General features: G+C 40.6%; 1 protein-coding gene and 1 pseudogene across 1 annotated transcript in view; one reads left to right on the top strand and one right to left on the bottom strand.

Moving 5' to 3' along the window:
* The window catches only part of MAML3 (mastermind like transcriptional coactivator 3), a 353,622-nt gene that overhangs the window by 149,337 nt on the left and 180,707 nt on the right, over positions 1 to 23,578 (bottom strand). The window lies entirely within an intron of this gene.
* On the top strand, positions 10,074 to 10,772 carry LOC116513489 (annotated as a pseudogene).

The following is a 23,578-nucleotide window of genomic DNA, read 5'->3' as shown; positions in this document are numbered from 1 at the left end:
TAGTCCACTTTACATAATAAAGAGTTCTCCCCTTCAGCTCCAGAGGGATGGGATTATGGCATGATAATATTGGCCCTTTACCCAACTCGCCATATGGCATCTGAAAACTCAACCAAACCTGGATTCAAAACGCAGCCTAGAGAGTTGTCCCTGCATGGCCACATGCGAGTGACAACCAATCAGAATACAAGCTCAAGATCAAAGGCCAGGGGGGCTAAAACCAGGGACTCAGCATCTCAGTCGGCCCTTCTCTTCTTCTCCACCAACATTGAATCATGTGATCCCCTTTTCTGTTCAGGACTCAAGCCATGTGGTCCAGTCCACCAATAAACCATCTTTCCAAGCAGCCTCCATGTCTCCAGTGTCTTTTTCCCCACTTGAAGCCGAACCCAGAAGGACATTTCTTTCAATAATGCCTACAGTTGGCATTAAAAGGCTATGTCCACAACACTAGTCCATTATGGCAGTTTGAGCTCCGAGCTTGGCAATTTGGTTGCAAACATTTTGTCACCATTTGAGGAGACATTGTCAGTGACAATGTCTTCTTGAATGGTGACGAAATGTTTGCAACCAAATTGCCAAGCTTGGAGCTCAAAATAATAGCCTAACTACCAATTGGAGCTACTAATATTCAAACATATTCAACTAGTCCTTTATTTGTAACCAAAACTTGGGGAAACATATTTACAAAACACGAAGAATGTAAGTGGCTTCCATGTTGCACATTATGAGCTATAGCATTTTGAACTAAAATATGCTGACACTAGATCCATTCTCATGTTAAACAAGTTTATCAATACAATATTTCTCAGTTTTAATGCTTATCTGGCATCCTTTTATGCCATCAAATTAAACATTTCAATAAATTTAACTTTTACAAAGAGCCAGCTGAATTGTTACTCTGAATCAAAGTCTCACAATTTTAGCCTTCTAGTAAATGTGCCCCACTGTAATTATTTCAAATAAAATCTGGTACAGTTTTGAAATTATACCTTTAGGTTCTATGAAAAAACAATTAAACATTAACATTAATTTTTGCATTAATTAATTTTTCAAAAAAAATATTTGAAATATTATTCCTCATCGATTTATTTTTTAAAATGGACCTGAGGCCACAAAATCTATGACTTTTTTTCTTGTTATTCAAGTTGATCCAAACTGATTTATCCATAAATTAATAAGCATCACATAACAATACTTCATGGGTTATGATAAACATTCTCTACTTTCAACCTAACATGTATATGAGCAAACTCATAAAATAATAGGCTCTGAAATAGTCCCTTGGAAAAGTACACAGCAATTATAAGCAAAGATGTATTTTATTTCTCCATCCTAAATTATCCATAAGATCAGTTGAGCAAAGCTCTGAATGAGTGCACCCAGACAGTTACTTTGGCAGCCACTATGTATGCACACTAACCACATCCAGGTTCATTTTACTTCAAAAATTAACTTTCAATTATATCCTGGGATTAAAGCTTCAGCTAAATTTCAAATAACTGTTATTTCCATTTTGTGTTTTCATAGTGCTAATATATCTTAGTCTTTATATTCATTAATTCATATCCCATTAGTTAAAAGAATGTTCTGAACCTCATACAAAATATATTTAAATTCATACTGATATCTTTATTCTATTAGCTGCACTTCTTTTATAAAAACAGACAAGAATGATAGAAAAGCAGTGAATTGAGAAGTATTTGTTTCTTGTTTCCATTGTTCACTAGTAATAAATTGTAATTACAACAATAGGATTTATAAATAAATCTGTTTAAATTAAAAGGATAAACTACATAAACTTTGCATACAGTAAATTTTTGAATAACTGGTGGATGAATATTACCAGAAGATTGCCACTTAATGTCTTTGTCCTGAAAAATCTTCTATCATATTTATTTCTTGATTCTCCTATAGCCTCTCAGAATTCTTAATTTCTGAATTCTATCTTGAAAAGAAATGCTATTATCTGCCAAAATCCACCCAATTTTACCATCTGCATAAATAAGTCAGAATATAATCTGTTGTAATGACTTGTTTTCTGCTGGGCAGGTGGCAGGATAAAATATTTTTAATAGATTATTTTTAATAGATTAAATTATTTTTAATTTAATAGATTATAGATTTTATTTAATAGATTATTTCCTTTCAACCACCAGATTTTATTCTTTCGGGCTTCTGAGACTCCACGCTGCTCATGTTATTCTCACTTTCAATTCCAAGATTATTTTGTAGCATAAGGTAAGGTTTTCCATTTCAATTATGATGCTATTCTGCATAGAGACTCCAAAATGATTCTCAGATATAGGATGTACTGCTTTAAAGACTCTTAGAGCCTGCTTTAACTTTGTGGGTTTTGTCCTTGCAGATCTGTAGTTATAATATGACGTGATACAATATTCTCCCATTTATATTTAATGAGTTACACAATGTTTGATATCATGAAGAAGGAATCCATGTTTTAGGCTGGCACAAGTTTTTGTGCAAGTATTCATTTTGTACATGATATAGAACACTTTCCATACTTGGAGAAGGTATGTTTTCAATTTAAATATTAGTAGGAAGCCTCAAATCGGTTAGAATCATATTGTTTATGTGTTAGTAGAATTATTCTCTTCTCTACTTAGGTTTAGGAATGGGGCAAACTGACATTTGACAATACTTACAGAAATAATCTTGTCTAGTAATGATTATGAGGGGTCTTTGGTGCTTTCAAATGCCCTTCTGGGGATTTGTGGATTCTGTACTAAACTCTGCCTTTTATGAGGTTTATTACTTAATTACTTGATTTAATTAGTTATTTATTGCTAATTGAGTTGAACACTGTAAGATAGGCCAGACTGAGGAACAAACACCATGTGAGTCTAAATCTACTTTTATCAGAACAGGTATAGTAGTAGAATCTTGGACATTTAAATGTGATTTTCTTCCGCTTTTATCTTCATGGGAATTGGGAACAGGTGTTGTTGTTGTATGAGGCATTTTTGTAAATCTTTCATGGTATGGAGTGGTATAGATCCCCATACCACCAATTGGGAATGAATCTTTCCTCTGTTTATCAAGACCACCACCTTCCTTGCTTTCTTATACAATGTTTTTATTTGGTTCAGTTATCTATTATTTTCATTGTAAGTGATTACCTATTTAATATACAATTACAATTAGAATTGTATAGATTTTAATGTCTTATTTGTATTTTGGTATATTCTAATGTAATTTCTACTTATAACTAATTTCTGTTTAATTTTATTAAACTATTATTTATTTGTAACTTTATTGCTAAGTTTTAAACATATTATTATTATTATTATTAATATTACTATTGTTATCTTTATAAGTATCACCTCTGTACCCTAGAACCTCCTGGGGTCCATCTTTTTATTGCTTTTTGTTATAGTTTTCTCATTAGGACTTCAGTGATCTTGCTTTCAATGTTTCATTTGAACGCCTTACAATGATATTTCGCTTTGGAAGTCAATCAGAAGAAAACTGAGATCTAAAACACATACTTTTTAGTTAAATTGTAGGAAGTTATCACCTAGCCCTGTCCCAGAAAAATGAAATACCCTAGGAAATATTGAAAAGGCAGAAAATTTCTCTGGATGTGAAAAGGAAGAAACATGTTTCAAAAAGACAAAGTGACTCTCCCTGCAGTTTCCTGCTTCCCCCCTTTTTGTCAATGGGCCATTAAGAAGGCCAAGCCAGTCCCTTTACATAATAAGAGTTCTCCCCTTCAGCTCCAGGGGGATGGAATCAAGGCATGCTGGTATAAGCCTTTTACCCAATTGACCACATGGGGTCTGAGAACTCACTCAACCAAACCTGGATTCAAAACTCAGCCTACAGAGTTGCCCCTGCATGGGCCCATATGAGTCTGACAACCAATCAGAATACATTTCTTGCACAGGAGCAGGAGGCAGATGGGTGGGGCCGAACAGATTATAAAAAGCCCTACAAGCCCCTCTCTCGGCCCTTCTTCTTCTTCACCCAACACCTGGAAGCATGTGGTCACCTTTTTCCCCAGGACCTCAAGCCATGCGGTCCTGTCCACCATTAAAACATTAAACCATCTTTCTAAGCAGCCTCCATGCCTCCAGTGTCTTTTTTCCCACTTGGAGCCGAACCCAGAAGGACATTTCTTCCAACAGTTCTAATCGAATTTTTCTATTATTTTGTACAATAGGAACCTCGTTTGGAATTAAATAAATAAAAACAAAGCAGTTGAAAATCCCTATAAATTCAATATACTTTAAAACTAAGTTGTATATGTCTTGTTATCTTATTTTTATCATGGATGCTCTTGGTTTTCAGTTTTTCTAGAGACTTCAAAATGTTTCTTAAAAGTTCAACTCCTTTCCTAAATAGGAGTGTGTACTTTTATTGTGTGATTGCCAGAGGCATCTGTTCAGTACTGCATGGGACATTCCTGGTGATGAGTAATACACTCCACACTGCTACGCAACTTCTAAGTGCAGTTTTGATGCTCTTCTCAATAACTGTACACAGTTTTATTGTAAATATAGTAGCCCTTAAATGCATAAGAACACACAGAAGACTCAAAGCCTATAGTTTTCTTTTAAGACTCTGCATTCCCCTATCTGCCATTAGAGCATAGGTCACAGTTCCCTGTTTGCCTACTTCTTGGCAAAGGGAGGAATAAATAAGGCTCAGGGATTCCTTTTATTGGAAAATTACTGTGGGTAATAATATGCAGTTTAGTTTGCACCCGGCACACTCCCAATCCCTAGGTCCACATCAGAAAAAGAACATACAGTAAGACTTTCAATTCAGCTAGGAAAGTACTGCTTATTTTTTTAAAATCAGCAAACATAAAAAAACCAATATGACCAAAGCAGGCAAATGAAAAAAGCATGAATAATAACTAAGAATTAATATTAGCTATAAAATATAGCAAAAAGTATGGAATTTTCCAGAGCCCCTGGAAACAATAATGGAGGTAAACAAAGTGTACAATCCCAAAGTACACAGCAGCAAAAGAGAGATGGAAAATAGGTGACCCTATTATCCCACCTGTATTCTGCACTGTTAAAGCAACAGTTCAGTGAGCAAAGATGATATACAGTTGCAAGAAAAAGTATGTGAACCCCTTGGGATTACGTAGAGTTTTGCATGAATTGGTCATAAAATGTCCTCTGAACTTCATCTAAGTCACAACAATAGAAAAACACAGTCTGCTGAAAATAATACTACACAAACATTAGATGTTGCCATGGTTTAATTGAACATAACATGTAAACATTCACAGTGCAGGGAGGAAAAAATATGTGAGCCCCTAGCCTAATGACTTCTCCAAGAGCTAATTGGAGCCAGGAGTGAGCCAACCTTGACTCCAATCAGTGTGGTGATATTGGATCTGTTGTTGACAGCTGTTCTGCCTTTTAAAAACACACACCTGTTTTGGGTTTACTGGTTTCAAGAAGCACTGTCTGATGTGAACCATGCCTCGCAGAAAAGAGCTCTCAGAAGATCTACGATCAAGAATTGTTGACTTGCATGAAGCTGGAAAGGATTACAAAAGTATCTCCCAAAGCCTTGATGCTTATATGTCCATGGTAAGACAGACTGTCTACAAATGGAGAAAGTTTAGCAATGTTGCTACTCTCCCTAGGTGTAGTCGTCCTGTAAAAATGACTGCAAGAGCACAGTGCAGAATGTTTCATGAGGTAAAGAAGAATCCTAGAGTGTCAGCTGAAGACCTACTGAAATCTCTGGCACATTTTTGTTGACACATCTACAATAAGGAAAACATTAAACAAGAATGGAGTACATGGAAGGACACCACGGAGGAAGCCATTGCTGTCCAAAAAAATATTGCAGCACGTTTGAAGTTTGCAAAAGAGCACCTGGATGTTCCACAGCACTACTGGCAAAATATACTGTGGACAGATGAAACCAAAATTGAGTTGTTTGGGAAAAACATACAACACTATGTGTGGAGAAAAAAAGGCACAGCACATCAACATCAAAACCTCATCCCCACTGTAAAACATGGTGGAGGGAGCATCATGGTTTGGGGCTGCTTTGCTGCCTTAGGGCCTGGACGGATTGTTGTCATTGATGGGAAAATGAATTCCAGAGTTTATCAAGACATTTTGCAGGAAAACGTACGCCCATCTGTCCACCAACTGAAGCTCCGCAGAGGATGGATGATGCAACAGGACAATGACTCAAAGCATACAAGTAAGTCAACACAAAAATGGCTTCAACAGCACAGAATACGCCCTCTGGAGTGGCCCAGTCAGAGTCCTGACCTCAACCCGATTGAAATGCTGTGGCATGACCTTAAGAGAGCGATTCACACCAGACATCCCAAGAATATTGCTACACTGAAACAGTTTTGTGAAGAGGAGTGGTCCAAAATTACTCCAGATCATTGTGCAGGTCTGATCTGCAACTACAGGAAATGTTTGGTTGAGGTTATTGCTGCCAAAGGAGGGTCAACCAGTTATTAAGTCCAACGGTTCACATACTTTTTCCTCTCTGCACTGTGAATGTTTACATGTTATATGCAATTAAACCATGGCAACATCTAATGTTTGTGTAATATTATTTTCAGCAGACTGTGTTTTTCTATTGTTGTGACTTAGATGAAGTTCAGAGCACATTTTATGACCAATTCATGTAAAACTCCATGTAATCCCAAGGGGTTCACATACTTTTTCTTGCAACTGTATCTGATATTTTCTTCAACACTTAATCTGCAAAATTCTTAAGGCATTAATCCAGGGTGCTGAACTCAGGATTACATAGTACAGAATGGGAAAGAAATGGCTTTGAAGACATTCATTTTTATACGTTTGATCTTTAAGGCGGAGAAAACATTTGAAAAATTATGTCTTTATACCGATAGTTTTCACTTCCCCATTGCAGTTTGGACTGGCAACTCTCACTGAGTGGCATGATCATTAAATGAAACATCACATGAGCACATCAATTTACATCAGTTCCAGCTGTGGTTGTTAAGCAAATCACCATGAGTCGTTAAGTGTGATTTGATGTTACCATGACTTGTAACTTCCTACCAGCTTCCCCATTTACTTTGCATGTGAGAAGCCAGCAGAGAAGGTTGTAAATCAGGGGTGGGTTTCAACCGGTTCGCGGCGGTCCCTGCGAACCGGTTGGTCGGCGAACCCGGAAGTAAGTAACTTCCGGGAACGGCGAAGGGCCCGCCCGCCCGCCCGCGCTCCTTACCCGGTTTTGACGAGTTCTGCGCTTCCACGCATGCGCAGGACGCATACAGCGCATGCGCGATCCTCCAGGAGCAGCTGGAGCATCACAGATGCTAGTACGCATGCATGCACCGCACGCGTGCACGAGGACACCGCCGGCCCCGTTCTAACCGAACCAGTTGGAATGGGGCGAGAAACCCACCCCTGTTGTAAATGGTGATCACATGACCATGGGAGATTGCAATCTTGGCTACAACAAGGTTACAATCCTGGCTACAAGGTGCCGAATCATGGTCCTGTGCAATGGCCGTAACCTTGAGGACTTCTCGTAAATCTCCTTTTTCAGCAAGCATGGTAGCAACTTGAAATAGTCACTGAATAAGTACTTAGTAAGGAAGGATTACTTGTATGTTTCTTAGAATAAGAGCAGTGTCTGGTGGGACATCTGACTGCTGTAATCTTAAACCAATTGGCCCAACAAGGAAAAGAAATAGAAGAGTAGTACCAGAATATCCTGGCAGGAGAGAATTGAGATACTTACTTCCAGACAAAGGTACTAGACTGGGACCTGAAAATGCACAAGCAATTATTTTAAATTCTATTATGCAAGGTTGAGTATGTTGTGATGCCATTCAAAAAATTAACAATGATTTAGATGTTTATTAGAATTGGAAGAAACATGGTATCCCCGTTCCTTATTGCTGAAAATTCAGTGTACAGTTTTTGACCTTTATAAAGTATATGTACAGTACATCCATGGAGCTTTGTATATTGAATGTTTGATTTCTCTGTGCACATACATTGAAATAATTTTTGTTTCAACATTTTGATATTTTTTTTGGCAGTTGAAACAATATTAAGAGCCTCCAGTGATCAAACTCATTTTTCTAGGTTATGGAAATTCTGCTTGGGTAGTGTTTTTATTAGCATTTCTTCTGCATTTCCCTTTGTCAGCAAAATGTGGTTTTGGCTTTTGTTCAAAAAGCAAGTAAGAAAATTGGACTTTTCAATTGTTGATAACAGGTGTACATTTTTTTGATGGCAGTTGGAAAAGGTTAAATGGTTAAATAAGTAAAATTAAATTTTATATTAACAATGGTAACTTGCTTCAATGTTCATAGTTACTTTGCTGACTGTCCCAAAATATCAATCGTGAACCTGAACGTCTTAAGATGGCTAAATCAAGATTTACACTAGGATGCCAGAATCTCTTGTGAATATATGGGGAGGATGTGTTGAGGGGCTTAGTAAGAATAATTCCTGTGTTATGACCTCTGTCTTTGTATACTTCATGTGTTTGTTGTGGCCCCGGTCTAGAGGCCCCACCATTCTAGCAGGATCCAGCTTCCTATGAGTTACCAATAAACATCAAAATGTCTCACTGTGCCCCAGATGAATGAACAAATGCAGAGCAATCTGGGATAGTGTAGAACATTTTAAGTGGTTAAAAAAACCCTTGCTTAATAAGGGTCATATTTTGTATTATAAGTGTTATATATTTATCTGATGGTGTTGTAACAAAAATGTAGTGACTTTGTTGCTTGGAGTGCATATCAGAAGTTACCCTTTGAACAATAATTGGAAACCAAATATTTAATTTAAATACAAATGTAGTTAATTTAATTAAGTATGAATACTCCCAATGTACTGCATATAACAATGTTCCCTTGTTGTTACAATAAATATATATATATAGTTTTGTGGGTCTCTGAAAATGCATCTGAGCCTTGGTGTGGGCGTACATGCACTGTTGGGGCCCCAGATTATATTCTCCACTTTATAAACTAAGTGTTCTCTTTTTCTCTCTCTAATTTTTGATATATACAATGGCAGTATTCTGGAGGTAATGAACCATATGCCCAGCTTCTCATTCTTGTGCTTTTTCTGTAGTATAATTTGACCTTCTGCTCTATGCTCTTAGTGCACACAGTTTCCCTTGTACCCTCAGGGAAAAAATGTCAAACATAAACCCTTCCTCTTGGCATCCCCATTTCTTTCAAAGCCTGTTGAGTGTGAGCCTCTTTGTCAGCTTATTTGCTCCACTAGAGCTTGTTCCAAAACTGTGCAGGGAAGACCAAGCTATTTGCGGCCTTCGTTGCACAAAATAAGATGTTCGTGTTCCTTTTCATGGTAGCTTAGTCTATGACAACTGCAGATTACATGTTCATTGTCCCACTCTGGATAGTACTATGAATGAACAATACTCTTTCCATGAAAATGCTCTAATGCTAAAATAAATTAGCACTCTGGAATGGCTTCCAGCCAGCTGCCAAATGTTTCTTAGAAATAAAACGCTATAAAACTTTGAAAATAAGTGTCAGCATTCTAGTAGAGAGCAATAATATAAATCTTTATGTACCTATTTTTTCATCAAAATGAACCATGAGATCACTCGTATCAAACAAAAACCAAAAAGGAACTTCAGTGGAAATATATTAAAACTCCTGGTCAGCACTTAAAATAGGATAGAAAATAAGGCCATGGCGCTTTATTAATACACAATACATATGCCTGAAAATCTTTATGAAATTGAGTTTGGAAGCAATCAAAGAGATTTCCTTGGAAATTGTTTGAACAAAAGGTTGCTGGGGGTTTGCTGTTACCTGAACTTAAAGTAACTTTACCCAAGCACAAACTCAATGTCCTCTTTAACAAGATAGATTAAGAAATAGATTATTAATGAAAGAGCAGTTGTACAATTATAGCACATGAACTAATATTTGATATAGAACCAAGATATCTATTGTACATTAGGATAGAGATGTTTTGAATCCCACAGCTTTATGGTGCAGAAGAGGGAGGCACTAAAGCAAAGTCACCTGAATCTTTGTCAGGATGAGAAACAACTCTTAAAAGCGTTCTGACTCTAGGGCGCGAGTTAAAATGGCGGAAAGTGGCTACAGTTTTTCTCTCATCACTTTCAGTCCTTCTGGAAAGCTTGTTCAAATTGAATATGCTTTGGCAGCTGTTGCAGCAGGAGCTCCATCAGCTGGAATTAAAGCTGCAAATAGTGTGATACTAGAGAAAAAGCAGAAATCTATACTGTATGAGGAACGGAGTGTACACAAAGTGGAACCTATTACTGAACACATAGGTTTGGTATATAGTGGCATGGGCCCTGATTACAGAGTACTTGTTCATAGAGCTCGTAAATTGGCTCAGCAGTAGTACTTGGTTTATCATGAGCCTATTCCAACAGCTCAAGTAGTGCAGAGGATTGCTTCTGTGATGCAAGAATACACTCAATCTGGAGGTGTACGTCCATTTGGAGTGTCACTATTGATATGTGGATGGAATGAGGGGCGACCATATTTATTCCAGTCGGATCCATCTGGAGCATACTTTGCATGGAAAGCAACTGCAATGGGGAAACATTATGTAAATGGAAAGACATTTCTGGAGAAAAGATACAATGAAGACTTAGAGCTTAAAAATGCTATTCATACTGCTATCTTAACATTAAAGGAAAGTTTTGAAATACAGATGACTGAAGATAACATAGAAGTTGGAATCTGTAATGAGGCAGGATTTAGAAGACTCACTCCAACTGAAATTAAGGATTATCTGGCTGCAATCGCCTAATCTTGATTGATTGATGAAAACATGCACCTGCTCCCACTTTTTAACTTCATTTATATTAGTGGCTTTGGATTTTAATTTTTACTTTATTAAACCTGTAGATTTTTTAAAAAGTAATATGGATTCATATGCCACTGAAATATAAAACTAATTAAAACAATAAACAATGTAAAAAAAGTGTTCTGACTCTAGTAACAGCTGTATCTTTGAAGTTCAGAAAAATGACAACAGGGTCTTTCCATTTGGCAGCCATGAAAATAAACACATTCCAGCCATTTTCAACCTGAGTGATTAACTTATGGTCCATGGTACACTTTTGTTTTTGATTTGCTATTTTAAAAGGAATGCCTTTACCAGAATTACCAACATTTTATAGTATTATTTCCTATTGTGAATCTTTGGCAAATAACCAAAATAAATTATTTTTAATTTTTACACTATATGTACTATATGCTACTTGCAGACTGCTAAAATTATGGGAAAATGCTTCACCCATTTTGCCTCATGACCTTTCCTATTGCTTCCCTTGGCCAGTGAAAACATCTGATTACAGATTTATGGGAAATATCAGTTCTTTGAATTGGGCACAGAAAGGAAGTGGAATCTATTGAATATAATATATCAAGACAATATGCTTATCATATCTTTTTTAGCCAGTTATATTTAATTTTAAAGATAATTCCATAAAGAGGAAATGAACAGTTTTTAATTGACAAAATAACCATAGCCAGATTCTAGTTACTCAAGATAATATAAAAAGTTCTTTACAATGCTAGACGCCTAGAGCACCACTGGAGGGCCAGTAAATCCGAGTCAGACCAAGCACTTCTGAAAACCTGCATCGGAGCATATCTATCGGCAATACGGACAGCTAAGAACAATCACATTGCCGCTCTGATAGCGTCCGCTGAGTCTCGTCCTGCCGCCTTGTTTAGGGTGACCCGCTCCCTCCTAAATACGAGGGTTGCGGATAACCCTTTACAAGGTAGAGCAGAGGAATATGTCCAGTTCCTCGTGGACAAAGTTGCTCGGCTTCGGATGGACCTGGACTCCAATTGCGCAGAGCCAGCCGGGGTACCGAGGGAAGGTCTTGAACACCACCTCTGGAGTGACTTTCAACCTGTTGCTCCTGATGAAGTGGACAAGGCCATGGGAGCGGTGAGTGCTGCCACGTGTGTACTGGACCCGTGCCCCTCCTGGCTGGTCGCGAACAGCAAGGAGGTGACGCGGAGCTGGGTCCAGGCGATGATGGATGCTTCTCTTCGGGAGGGCTTCTTCCCACCGGCATTGAAGATAGCGGTGGTGAGACCCCTCCTGAAGAAGCCATCGTTGGACCCAGCTAGTTTGAACAACTACCGTCCAGTCTCCAACCTTCCCTTCATTGGGAAGGTTGTTGAGAAAGTGGTAGCCTCTCAACTCTGACGGTCCTTGGATGAAGCCGATTATCTGGACGCCTTTCAGTCTGGATTCAGGCCTGGCTAGAGCACAGAAACTGCTTTGGTTGCACTGACCGATGATCTCTGGAGAGCCAGGGATGGAGGTCATTCCTCCATCCTGGTGCTCCTTGACCTCTCAGGGGCCTTCGATACCATCGACCATGGTATCCTTCTGCGACGGTTACGAGAGGTGGGAGTGGGCGGCACCGTTTTTCGGTGGTTCTCCTCCTACCTCTCAGACAGGTCGCAGTCGGTGTTAGTTGGGGGAGAGAGGTCGACCCCTAGGCCCCTGAAATATGGGGTTCCTCAGGGTTCGGTCCTATCCCCCCTTCTGTTTAATATCTACATGAAGCCACTGGGTGAGATCATTCGACGGCACGGGATCAAATACCATCAATATGCGGATGATACTCAGCTGTATCTGTCCGCCCCGTGCCAACTCAGTGAGGCGGTTGACATGATGTGCCAGTGCCTGGAGGCTGTCAGGGTCTGGATAGGGGTTAACAAGCTTGTACTCAATCCAGACAAGACCGAGTGGCTGTTGTGTTTTCCTCCCAAGAATTTGGCCAGTATTCCATCACTCAGGCTGGGGGGTGAAAATTTACGCCCCTCAGACAGGGCGCGCAACTTGGGAGTCCTCCTGGATCCACAGCTGACTTTGGAACATCACCTGTCGGCTGTGACCAGGGGGACATTTGCCCAGGTTCGCCTGGTGCACCAGTTGCACCCCTACCTGAACCGGGAGGCACTCGCAACAGTCACTCACGCCCTCGTGACCTCAAGACTGGACTACTGCAATGCGTTCTACATAGGGCAGCCTTTGAAGAGTATTCGGAGACTTCAACTCGTCCAGAATGCAGCCGCGCGAGCGATTGTGGGTGCACCTCGGTACACACACGTTACACCTATCCTCCGCGAGCTGCACTGGCTACCGATCGGTCTCCGGATACGCTTCAAAGTGCTAGTCGTAACTTATAAAGCCCTTCATGGTATTGGATTTGGGTACTTGAGAGACTGCCTGCTGCCAATTACCTCCCAAAGACCCGTCAGATCTCACAGGGTCGGCCTCCTCCGGGTTCCGTCCACCAGCCAATGCCATCTGGCTACTACCCGGGAGAGGGCCTTCTCTGTAGCAGCTCCGGCCCTTTGGAATGAACTCCCCGCGGAGATTTGGACCCTCACCTCTCTCCAGGCCTTCCGGAAAGCTGTCAAAACCTGGCTGTGCCGGCAGGCCTGGGGTTGATGAGTTCCCCTCCCCTCTCGACTGGTATGGCTGTGTGATTTTCGTGTATTTTAATTATGTGTACTGTTGTTTATGTTCCCTTTCCCCTTTGAGTTGTTCGCCACCCTGAGTCCCTCCTGGAGAAGGGCGGCATACAAATAAACCAAATAAATAAATAAATGCTTATTTATGGCTTATGTTCCTAAACCCGACTGCAGGTTTCTTCTTATTGAGTAATAAACACTTCTGGAACTAAATGATGTGGGGTTTTGTTGGAAGAAATGTCCTTCTTGGTTCGGCTCCAAGTGGGAAAAAAGACACTGGAGGCATGGAGGCTGCTTAGAAAGATGGTTTAATCTTTTAATGGTGGACAGGACCGCATGGCTTGAGGTCCTGGGGGAAAAGGTGATCACATGCTTTCCAGGTGTTGACTGAAGAAGAAGGGCCGAGAAAGGGGCTTGCAGGGCTTTTTATAATCTGTTCGGCCCCACCTATCTGCCTCCTGCTCCTGTGCAAGAAATGTATTCTGATTGGTTGTCAGACTCACATGGGCTGATGCAGGTGCAACCCTGTAGGCTGAGTTTTGAATCCAGGTTTGGTTGAACTCTCAGATGCCACGTGGTCAGTTGGGTAAAAGGCTTATTCTAGCATATTTCTTAGGGTGTTTCATTTTTATGGGAGAGGGCTAGGAGGTGATAACTTCCTACAGAACCATTTCATAATCAGTGAAACAATGGGGCATTATTAGAAATGCTGAAAAGGATAGCTGGTGCTGCCCTGTTAATCTAAGTAAACTAGGTCTTTATGGTCTTAAAATTATAGCTGTTGTTTTAATATAATGCATCAGGCTGTTACACAAAGCACCATAGCTTTTTGGTTTCTTGCCTGAACAAATAATTATTTCAGCTGCTTGGGAAAATACCTCCCATTTCTTCACTTGGTGGAAAAAGAAGGTATAAAAAAACTCACTGCATGCTGTTATTTTGAGCTCTTCATACAGGACATGTTAATGACATTTGAGTAGGAGGGTTGATATTTTAGCATAGTGAGATATTAATGAATTGTTCACATATCTCTATCCACAACAGTTTGTGACACAAACACAGACACCATGTTGCATTCCACAAAACTACCAAGATACCCTCCATATTTTTCTCAAACTGCAGAATTGCCATGCATTCTCCTTCTTTCTCCATTTACCCTCCCCTAATTTTTCTCCTCCAGATACTCCCGCCCAATTTTGCTGTAAGCAGCCAGCACTAAACAGCACCAAATGGACTGGCACTGTCTTGTTTCCTGGCCTAATGGATGCTTGTTTAAACAGTGAGGCTGTTTGCATTGCTGCAGCTCACTGCATGTTAAACACAATCCTCTGAAATCTTACACCAATACAATAAAGGTATCAGCAGTACAGCATGGGGAGGCAATTACTATAAGGTCCCAAGTGAGCCTTCTAAGCTGTAGGAAGGAAAATTTGATCGAACAACTAAAAGGAAAATCTGATTCAGCTCAGCATCACGCGGAAGACGCAAGGCTTAACTGCAGCCAGGTCTGTGGAGGGCAGGAAGAAATCAATGGAAGAGCTAGTGAGAGCAAATGTACATTGTTAAGAGGAGCTTTAAGCATTGCCTGTTAGCAAAGCTGTGTATTGCAAAGACCAACAAAGGCTCCCCTTTCCTCCTCCTCCTTGTCCTGGAGGCCTTTATTTTAAAAAAAATGCAGCCTGCTACTCTTTCAATTCCTATCTTTTACCAATTTCTGAAATACTTCTTCACTGAGAAAAGGTCCTTTTCTCCCATAAAAAAGCAGTTGCATATCAAGGGAATGAGGTAAACATCGGAGCAGCAAAAGAGCAAAGTTCCTATGATTTTTATTTTATTTTGAAAAACACCATCAGAGAGGCTCATCTGTCAAAGCTAAGGTTGGGGAGACATATATCCAGCTTTCACCCTAACAACAGTCAATTCGAAGGCATTAGAAATTCCATATCAATTCATGTTATTTTAAAAAAAAAACTAAAATGTTGTTGAAAAGAAGCCCTACTTCCTCTAGCTGACAAGTTATCAAAAATAACAGGAACTACTGCTTCTAGTATTTTAAAAGGTAAATCTTGTAGAAAATAAGCAGACCATGTCCCTGAATACATGCCACAACTACATTAACTAAAGAAGGTTTGTTACACAGGACCGAACTAATAGTAATAGCTTGGCTTGCAGCCTTTGGTAAAACTTGTAGTCAATAATCAAAGGGGAAAGCCAATAGTTACTTGCCTATCTGGGATACACTTCAGACTTCTACTTTATGAAAAACAAGGAAGGGAAGATCAACGTGGAACAAAGCATTCAGATGCCTAATGTATTACAGAGTCATCCACTACATATTTTTCTTGGTAATCTCAATGAATGAGGGTAGATTGTATCCAAATGAATGCATATCCATCAGTGAGCAACTGTATTAAAAGGTCAGTGAAGTGCACTCTCAATCCAAACAATGATACTGTACATGCAACAAAATCCAGAAGGGGAAAAGCTCTTGTTTTTTTCAGGGTAATTTCTGAGGTTTTGTTACTATTAAACTGTTAGATCAAAAGTTTGGGAAGCTGCTAAAACTGTATTTTTAGATGCATTTTTGTAGCTGATACATACCCAAAATAATGTCATTGTTTTGGAATAGACACCAAAAATCTCTGCTTTTATGTTTGCTAATTTTCTCTAAGGTTCTGCAATCTCAGGCTCCACTTGGAAGTTTTGTTGTGCAAGTTCCATAAGAAGGATTTAAAGGAAGTCTATCATGCCCAGTAGCCTGCTTTTACTATCCAAATAACTATAGAAAATCCACAAAATGGACTCATGGTAATTAGTTGCTTCCTGGGTTTGCTTCCTGGAGTTCAGTGACATTTAACCACTGGTGCAAATAGTTTTGATAGTTTAGTCTTTCAGGAACATATAGGTTGCATATGGCAAGCCTAAACTAACAGCAATAATGAAATAAAGCCAAATAATGGAAAAGAGCTGTAGAAGAAACCAGGAATGCTTAACTGGGCTGGGACTGTGACACACAGGATGGTGAACCTGTGGCACGCATACTATTGGGGCGAGCCGTCACCCCAGTTCAGCCCCACCACACATGTGCACGTGCATGTGATCTGATCTGCATTCACTGCAGGTATGAGTGTGCATATTTAACTGTCAGAGTTATGTATGCAAATTAATTCCAAAAGAATCCGAAAGACTGAAATAATATTTCTCTAGTGTGTTCACATAAAGGGTTTTTAAACTTTTATTTTGCTCCTGTGAAACTGCGTATATCTTTAAGCATGGAACTGAACATGTGTAGGCCTCCAAGCGACTCTGCCTCCTCATAACAAACACCTGGTCTTCAATGATGCAACAAGTACAACGCAAATGAATGGAGTTTTTCAACATTTTTCTTCTTTCTGTTTTGCGACAAATCATTATTCATCAAAATATATGTTTTGAATATTTGTAAATGAAATCCAGAAGAAACGCGGTGGCTCAGTGGCTAAGACGCTGAGCTTGTCAATCAGAAAGGTTGGCAGTTCGAATCCCTAGCGCCGCATAACGGAGTGAGCTCCCATTACTTGTCCCAGCTTCTGCCAACCTAGCAATTCGAAAGCATGTAAAAATGCAAGTAGAAAAATAGGAACCACCTTTGGTGGGAAGATAACAGAATTCTGTGCGCCTTTGGCATTTAGTCATGCCAGCCACATGACCATGGAGACGTCTTCGGACAGCTCTTGAGCTTTGAAACAGAGATGAGCACCGCCCCCTAGAGTTGGGAATGACTAGCATATATGTGCACGGGGAACCTTTACCTTAAATGAAATCCAACAATACATAGAGGCTATCAATTTAGTACAGCAGTTCCTGAAATAGTAGTTTGGTTAGAGATTCAGATATTTTTGTATTGCTGAAGTGATTGTTGTTTTGAGGAGGAGACACTCTAAGGAGGCTTTGCAAGATTCCTATCATGGTTCCATTAATTTATAAAGACTGCTTATTTTCTGGCTTTAATCATCAATAGCGTCTTAATTCCTCTTGTCAGTTTCTATGCTACTTTTAATTTCAAGGGAAACCTTTGATTACTTATCTCTCCTCTTTATTTAAACATAGTAAGTAAAAATTAAAATTCTCCTCCTCTAACAAAACAAAGAGGGGAGGGAGCCATTTTACTACTAGTGACTTATAACATCTTTACATCATTAATCAGCAACTGCTGAAATGATATGAAATGATATAAAGCCTCTCAGCAGTTCTATTTTAGCACAACAATGGTTGGCTAATTCTAGAAGAAGCTGTAAGTTGTTACTAAAGAAATGGAATAATTAAAGTAGATTATTCATGGCAACCAAAAAGCTATTCATAAGTAATTGTCCCAGATGAAATCATCAAAAAGAAAAAAAATAGCTTAAACAGCGAACAGCAAACTTTTATTTAACATTAAAAAGGATCTTTGCGGAATAGAACTTGTGAATAAACATCACAGATCTTAGGGATATTAGGTGTTTTGTGGAATTTTTTAATTTCCCTTACACTGATTACAAAAAAGCATTATCACAGTAATGATAAAACACTGCCTTATAAGAAAGTATATTTTGTAATCTTATTGACTATTTATCTTTTTTTTCCTGAACCAAACCTTTTAGGATGTAAGTTTTATACCTTCCATCTGATATCTGTTCAGATTCATGGAATTTCCAAATCTATAGGCCAAGTATTGGACTCTAGCAGTTTCTGCCTGCTTCGTGAAATATTTTAAAATCAATATTCTTCCTTGTCTTTATGCGTGCATTTTTTCCTTGAACATGAGCACACATATTACAAATTCTCTCACACACATGCAAACACACAAACACCCAAAGTCTGCAACATGGCTCGGACTCTACAAGTACAAGATAGATCAAGTATATTCAAGACAGACTTTTAAAAAAAAATTGTAGTAGCTATGCTGTCATTCACTGTTCAGTGGTCCCACCGCAACAGCCCATCTCTGCTAAATATTTACATAATCCAATTCAGCCATTCGAACTTCAGGTATTATAATCATATTATAATAGCCTGCACTTGACATTCAGTATACTGTTTTGCTTCCTGAGGTCAGCCTGAGATTTTGTTTGCAAATAAGCAGTTTTGACACGGATTGTAGAAGTAAGCACAGAGACATAAAGATAGATGGATTGCAGCAATCCCTCTTCTCAACAAGGCTTACAATTTCTATCACCAGTTTGCAAGAAAATAAACATCAGTGTCTCACAACTCCTTCTCACAACAAACAGTGGGTATATCTTTTGCTGATATTCTTGCTCTCAGCTTCACCTTTGAAGAGCTATAGTCCCCTTGAGAAACAGTGGACACTTCAGGACATCTCATTATTCAAATAACGCTGCAGTGCAAAACTCAAATGGCAAGCAAGGTGCAACTAGGTAACGACAGAACTCCTGAAAACAAAGCCTAAGAACCACTTCCAAAATAAATTATGTTACAATTAATATCTGAATAAATACTTGTTGTATTGAAGCATTCTTTTCATAAAGAATTCTGATCCTTGTTATAATAATCCTTCATTAATAGAAACATTGATTATACAAAATTAATATTGGAGCAAAATGCACTGCAATAAAGTAACAGATAAAATATTTGATAAAGCTATTAAACACAACATCAGCTGCAGTTTAAAAACCTTATTAAACTCAAACCAAATCAGTCATTGGGGTCAAAAGGTGAAGAACTCAGGAAAAACTTACCCCAAAGTACTCAAAATACCTGAGTTCTAAATGTTCTGGACTAGAGCTATACATAAAACAGCATTTTGTGTCTTTAATCTATAAAAGGCACACTATATGAAACAACTATTCAGCTATAACAATGCAATCATCATGAGTTTGAATTACATATGCATGCCAAATTCATAGATGTTGCACTATAGCACATGTTAGCTGACTAGCTTAACTGCAATCATCCTTTCACAACAACCTGGGAAGACTACACAGAAATAAGAGTTGTGGCATGTTTCAATGTTGTTATTGTGTTAACTGAAGAACGGATACCTGGCTTTCTGCTAAGCATTGCAAGTGGCAAGCCTGACCAGCTCTAAAACTGTTACGTCTCTCAGTTCATAGGCAAGAAATCACTGTTGAGAATTAGCACGGGTAACATCTCAATTGTTGGATCTGCCTGGATAAATGCATATTCAGGCAGGGAAGCTCATTGTGTGACTCATCTAGGTTCTTCTCTTAGTCCAGCTTCACTTCAGGATTGTTGCAGTTGTTTTCTCTCAGATTATTTGTGTATGTGTGTGTGTGTGTGTCCCCTTAACCTCAAACAATGATTGATTAAATCTAGACAGCTGAAAAAAGACAACTTTGAGATAATTACACCATTATGCATAGTTTCAAACAGTGCAGATATTTAAACAGGCGAAGCCTTAAAATTGTGTATATTGTGTAGATTTGTTTGTGTGTGTGTATAAACATGCCCCCAATGAAATGCATATGCTTTTTATAATTTGTGCAAGTTGCTTTATAAAATATTCTGTTTGCAACAGCACCTAAGCATAAACAAATATATGTGCATGGACACCCAGCATTAAGATTCCCAGTTTCCTTTTTCTGACTACAATTCCTACTTCTTTAACATCAAACAATTCCATTATACCCGTTTCTTATTATTTAATAAAAATATGTGAATGTATTAGGTATCTTGCGACATCTGACTCGAAAAATGGCTTAAGCAAACAAAAAAGAGCAAGGTCTGTGACTAATATTCCTTAAATTGGAAGTGGTTCCATATGACGAGGTCTGCCAAAGTGAACCAGGTTGTTATCACTCCAAAACTAAATATTAACCTAATATTAAAACCCCGAGTGCCAATCTATCTATATATCACACACAACTTGTACTTCTAGAAAGTATGGAGATTTTAAATTCTCAATACTGAAATTTTCAGTTGTAGAGGCAACCTGTTCAGCATTGCACAGAAAATAGGCTGGGGGTGGGGGGAGAGAATCTTTACAATGTGAGGTTTATAGCATGCTATAATTAAGTTCACACCGTGAAAGAGGATGCATGATGTTTCATTCTAAATATAGCAGAAGCCCTTTTTATTACGCAATTTTTCCCTTTTCCTCCCCTTTTAAAAATGAACAATAAAATAAAATAAAATAATGAATCACCAATATTGTTGGTTGACCTCTTTACCATTAAGGTTTATGCAGCAAATGAAGAGAAAAGAACCAAATAAAAAAGCTTTTATTTACATCCCTCTCTTTTTTTAAAGTTTATTGTTGTGTTGAGTTTTCTGAAAAAGAACATTGGTCTTACCTGAACGTGTCTTTCAGGGGAAGAGAGGGAGGGGTTACGTGTGGGTATTCTCAAAGCCTGATTGGTCCAAAGACTGAGAGAAAACTTCTTAAATACTCCTTCCTTCTCCTTATCTCCCAGTTTCCTCGATGGCGAACATGGGCCCTCAAAACAAATATAAGGGACCCTGGAGACCTCCCTGTCTTTATACTAACTAGGGTGGGTCGTAACTCCTCCTTCTCTTCCCCTGGAAAGACACGTTCAGGTAAGACCAACATTCTTTTTCCAGTGGAAGAGAGGGAGGGGTTACGTATGGGACATAGCCAAGCTGAGTCCCAGGGAGAGAGAACTATGGCCCAAGGGGAGTGTCAGCTGCCAACCTCTGTAGGACCCTACGACCGAAGGAAGCATCCGCTGCGGCGAACATGTCTAGTCGATAGTGCCGGATGAAGGGGGTCGGAGACGCCCAAGCAGCCGCCCGACATAGATCTGGTGGCCCATGCCGCCGTGGTCACGGCAGTCCTTGTGGAGTGGGCCGTAATGCCGGCTGGGATGGGCTGACCCGTTGCCTCATAAGCCCCAGCAATGGCCTGACACAGCCATCATCCAATAGTAGCCGAGGATACTCTGGCTCCCAATATTCATGGCTGAAAGGATACAAAGAGGGCCTCCGAACCTGCGCACCTCCGCCGTCCACCTGAGATAGACACGCAAGGCACGCTGGACATCCAAACGATGCCAAAGTCGCTCCCTATCGCTAGAAGGGGCCGGGCAAAAATTGGGCAGAATAATTTCCTGTGCCCTGTGGAAGGGGGTGTTCACCTTTGGGAGAAAGGTGGGGTCAAGGCGAAGTACTACCCTATCCTGGTGAAATTGACAGAGGTCATCTTTGGAGGATAGGGCGCCCAGCTCCGTGATACGATGGGCAGAAGTAACCGCCACTAGAAAGGTTACCTTAAGGGACAGAAATCTCAGATGAGCAGTCCTAATTGGTTCAAATGGGGGCCCTGTTAAAGCCCTGAGCACCCGGGTAAGATCCCAGGTCAGGAATCTGTGGATGGGGGGGATGAGATTAGCTGCCCCCTTGAGGAAATGTTTGATCAAAGGAACGTGGGAGAGAGAAGGAGAACCCACTCTCCCCAGAACGGAAGATAGTGCCGCTACCTGTCGATGCAGGGTGTTATGTGATAGGCTGTAGTCCAGCCCTTTCTGTAGAAAGTCCAGGACTTTGGGAATTGTGGCCTTGGCTGAGTCGATGTCCAGTAGGGAACAACATCTGAGAAAGGCCGCCCAGGTGGAGTTATATATCCAGGTTGTTGACAGATGCCTAGAGGCCTTGATGGTTCCTATGACCTTGGAGGACAGGTTAGCATCCCTCAGGAGTCGCTGTTCAAGAGCCAGGCAGTCAGATGGAGCCACTGGGGCTCCGGGTGGATCAAGACCCCCTGGTGCAGGACGATCTCCCGAGGGATCCTCCATGGATGGGACACTGATAGTTGTACTAGTTCTGCAAACCAGGGTCTCCTGGGCCAGTAGGGGGCTATCATGACTAGAGCCCTCTCTGTCATTACCTTCCTGAGGGTCCCCGGGATAAGGGGAATGGGGGGAGGCATAGAGTAGGCCCGGAGGCCATCTGCTTCTGAGGGCATCCGTGCCCTCCGCGGTTCGGCTCTGGAAACGGGAGAAGAATCTTGGCAGTTGAGAGTTTGTCGGAGTGGCAAAAAGATCCACCAACGGGGAGCCAAATCTCTGACAGACTTCCTGAAAGAGGTCCGGATGGAGCTGCCACTCGCTGTTGTCCAGAGTCTCCCGGCTTAGCCAGTCTGCCTGGTGATTGGACTCGCCGTAAATGTGTTCCGACACCAGTGAAGTCAGATGTCTCTCCGCCCAAGAGTCGATCCTCAGGCCTCCAGCCAGAGGGCCTGAGAATGAGTCCCTCCCTGACGGTTTATGTGGGCCTTTGTGGCTACATTGTCCATCAGGAGGAGCACATGACGGCCCTTTACAAAGTCTCTGAAGTGTTGGAGGGGTAGTCGCGTCGCCTTCAGCTCCAACCAATTGATGTTGTGTCGGAGGTCTGGGGCAGTAAAACATCCCTGTGCAAGTCTGGAGTCCATTAGGGTCCCCCAACCGAACAGACTCGCATCTGTGGTCACAGTCACTCTGTCCGGTTCCCAAAATGAGCAGCCCCTTCATAGGGCTGGGGAGAGCCACCACCTGAGGGACTCTTGGACTCCCTCTGGGAGGTGGATGGTCCAGAGAGAGTTGCTCATCCTCCTTTTCTGAAAGGGAATGAGAGCCCACTGGAGGGGACGGAGACGGAGCCTGGCCCATGGGACTATCTTGCCAAATAACTGCGACAATGTCAGGATGGAAACTGATGGACTTCTGTGAACCATGCTTGCAAGTTGGCAGAGGCTGGTCTGACGGTCCGGGGACAGTTGGACGATCCCTGACACTGAATTTATGACCGTCCCTAAGTGGAGGATGTGTGTGGATGGAGAAAGGTGACTTTTGGGGAAGTTGACTGAGAACCCCAGGGACTGAAGGCACTGAATGGTGAGCTGGAGGTCTGCTACTGCCTGTGGAAGGGACCCTGCCTGAACTAGGACATTGTCCAGGTAGCATTGGAGTCTCACCGGGATGGAGCTTAGGTGAGCCACCAATGCCGCCAGGACCTTTGTGAATGTGGCGAGGGGCTGATGCCAGGCCAAAGGGGAGGGCCCTGTATTGGTAGTGAAGGTTCCCGTGCGAGAACCTTAGGTACCTGCGATGAGCTGGTACAATTGGAATGTGGAGGTAGGCCTCCGTCAGGTCTACCGATGCCAAGAAA

Source organism: Thamnophis elegans, chromosome 9, assembly GCF_009769535.1.
Source record: "Thamnophis elegans isolate rThaEle1 chromosome 9, rThaEle1.pri, whole genome shotgun sequence".
NCBI classification, from domain to species: Eukaryota; Metazoa; Chordata; class Lepidosauria; order Squamata; family Colubridae; genus Thamnophis; species Thamnophis elegans.
Note: the sequence above shows the minus strand (reverse complement) of the source record. Positions and strands in the feature narration are given on the sequence as shown.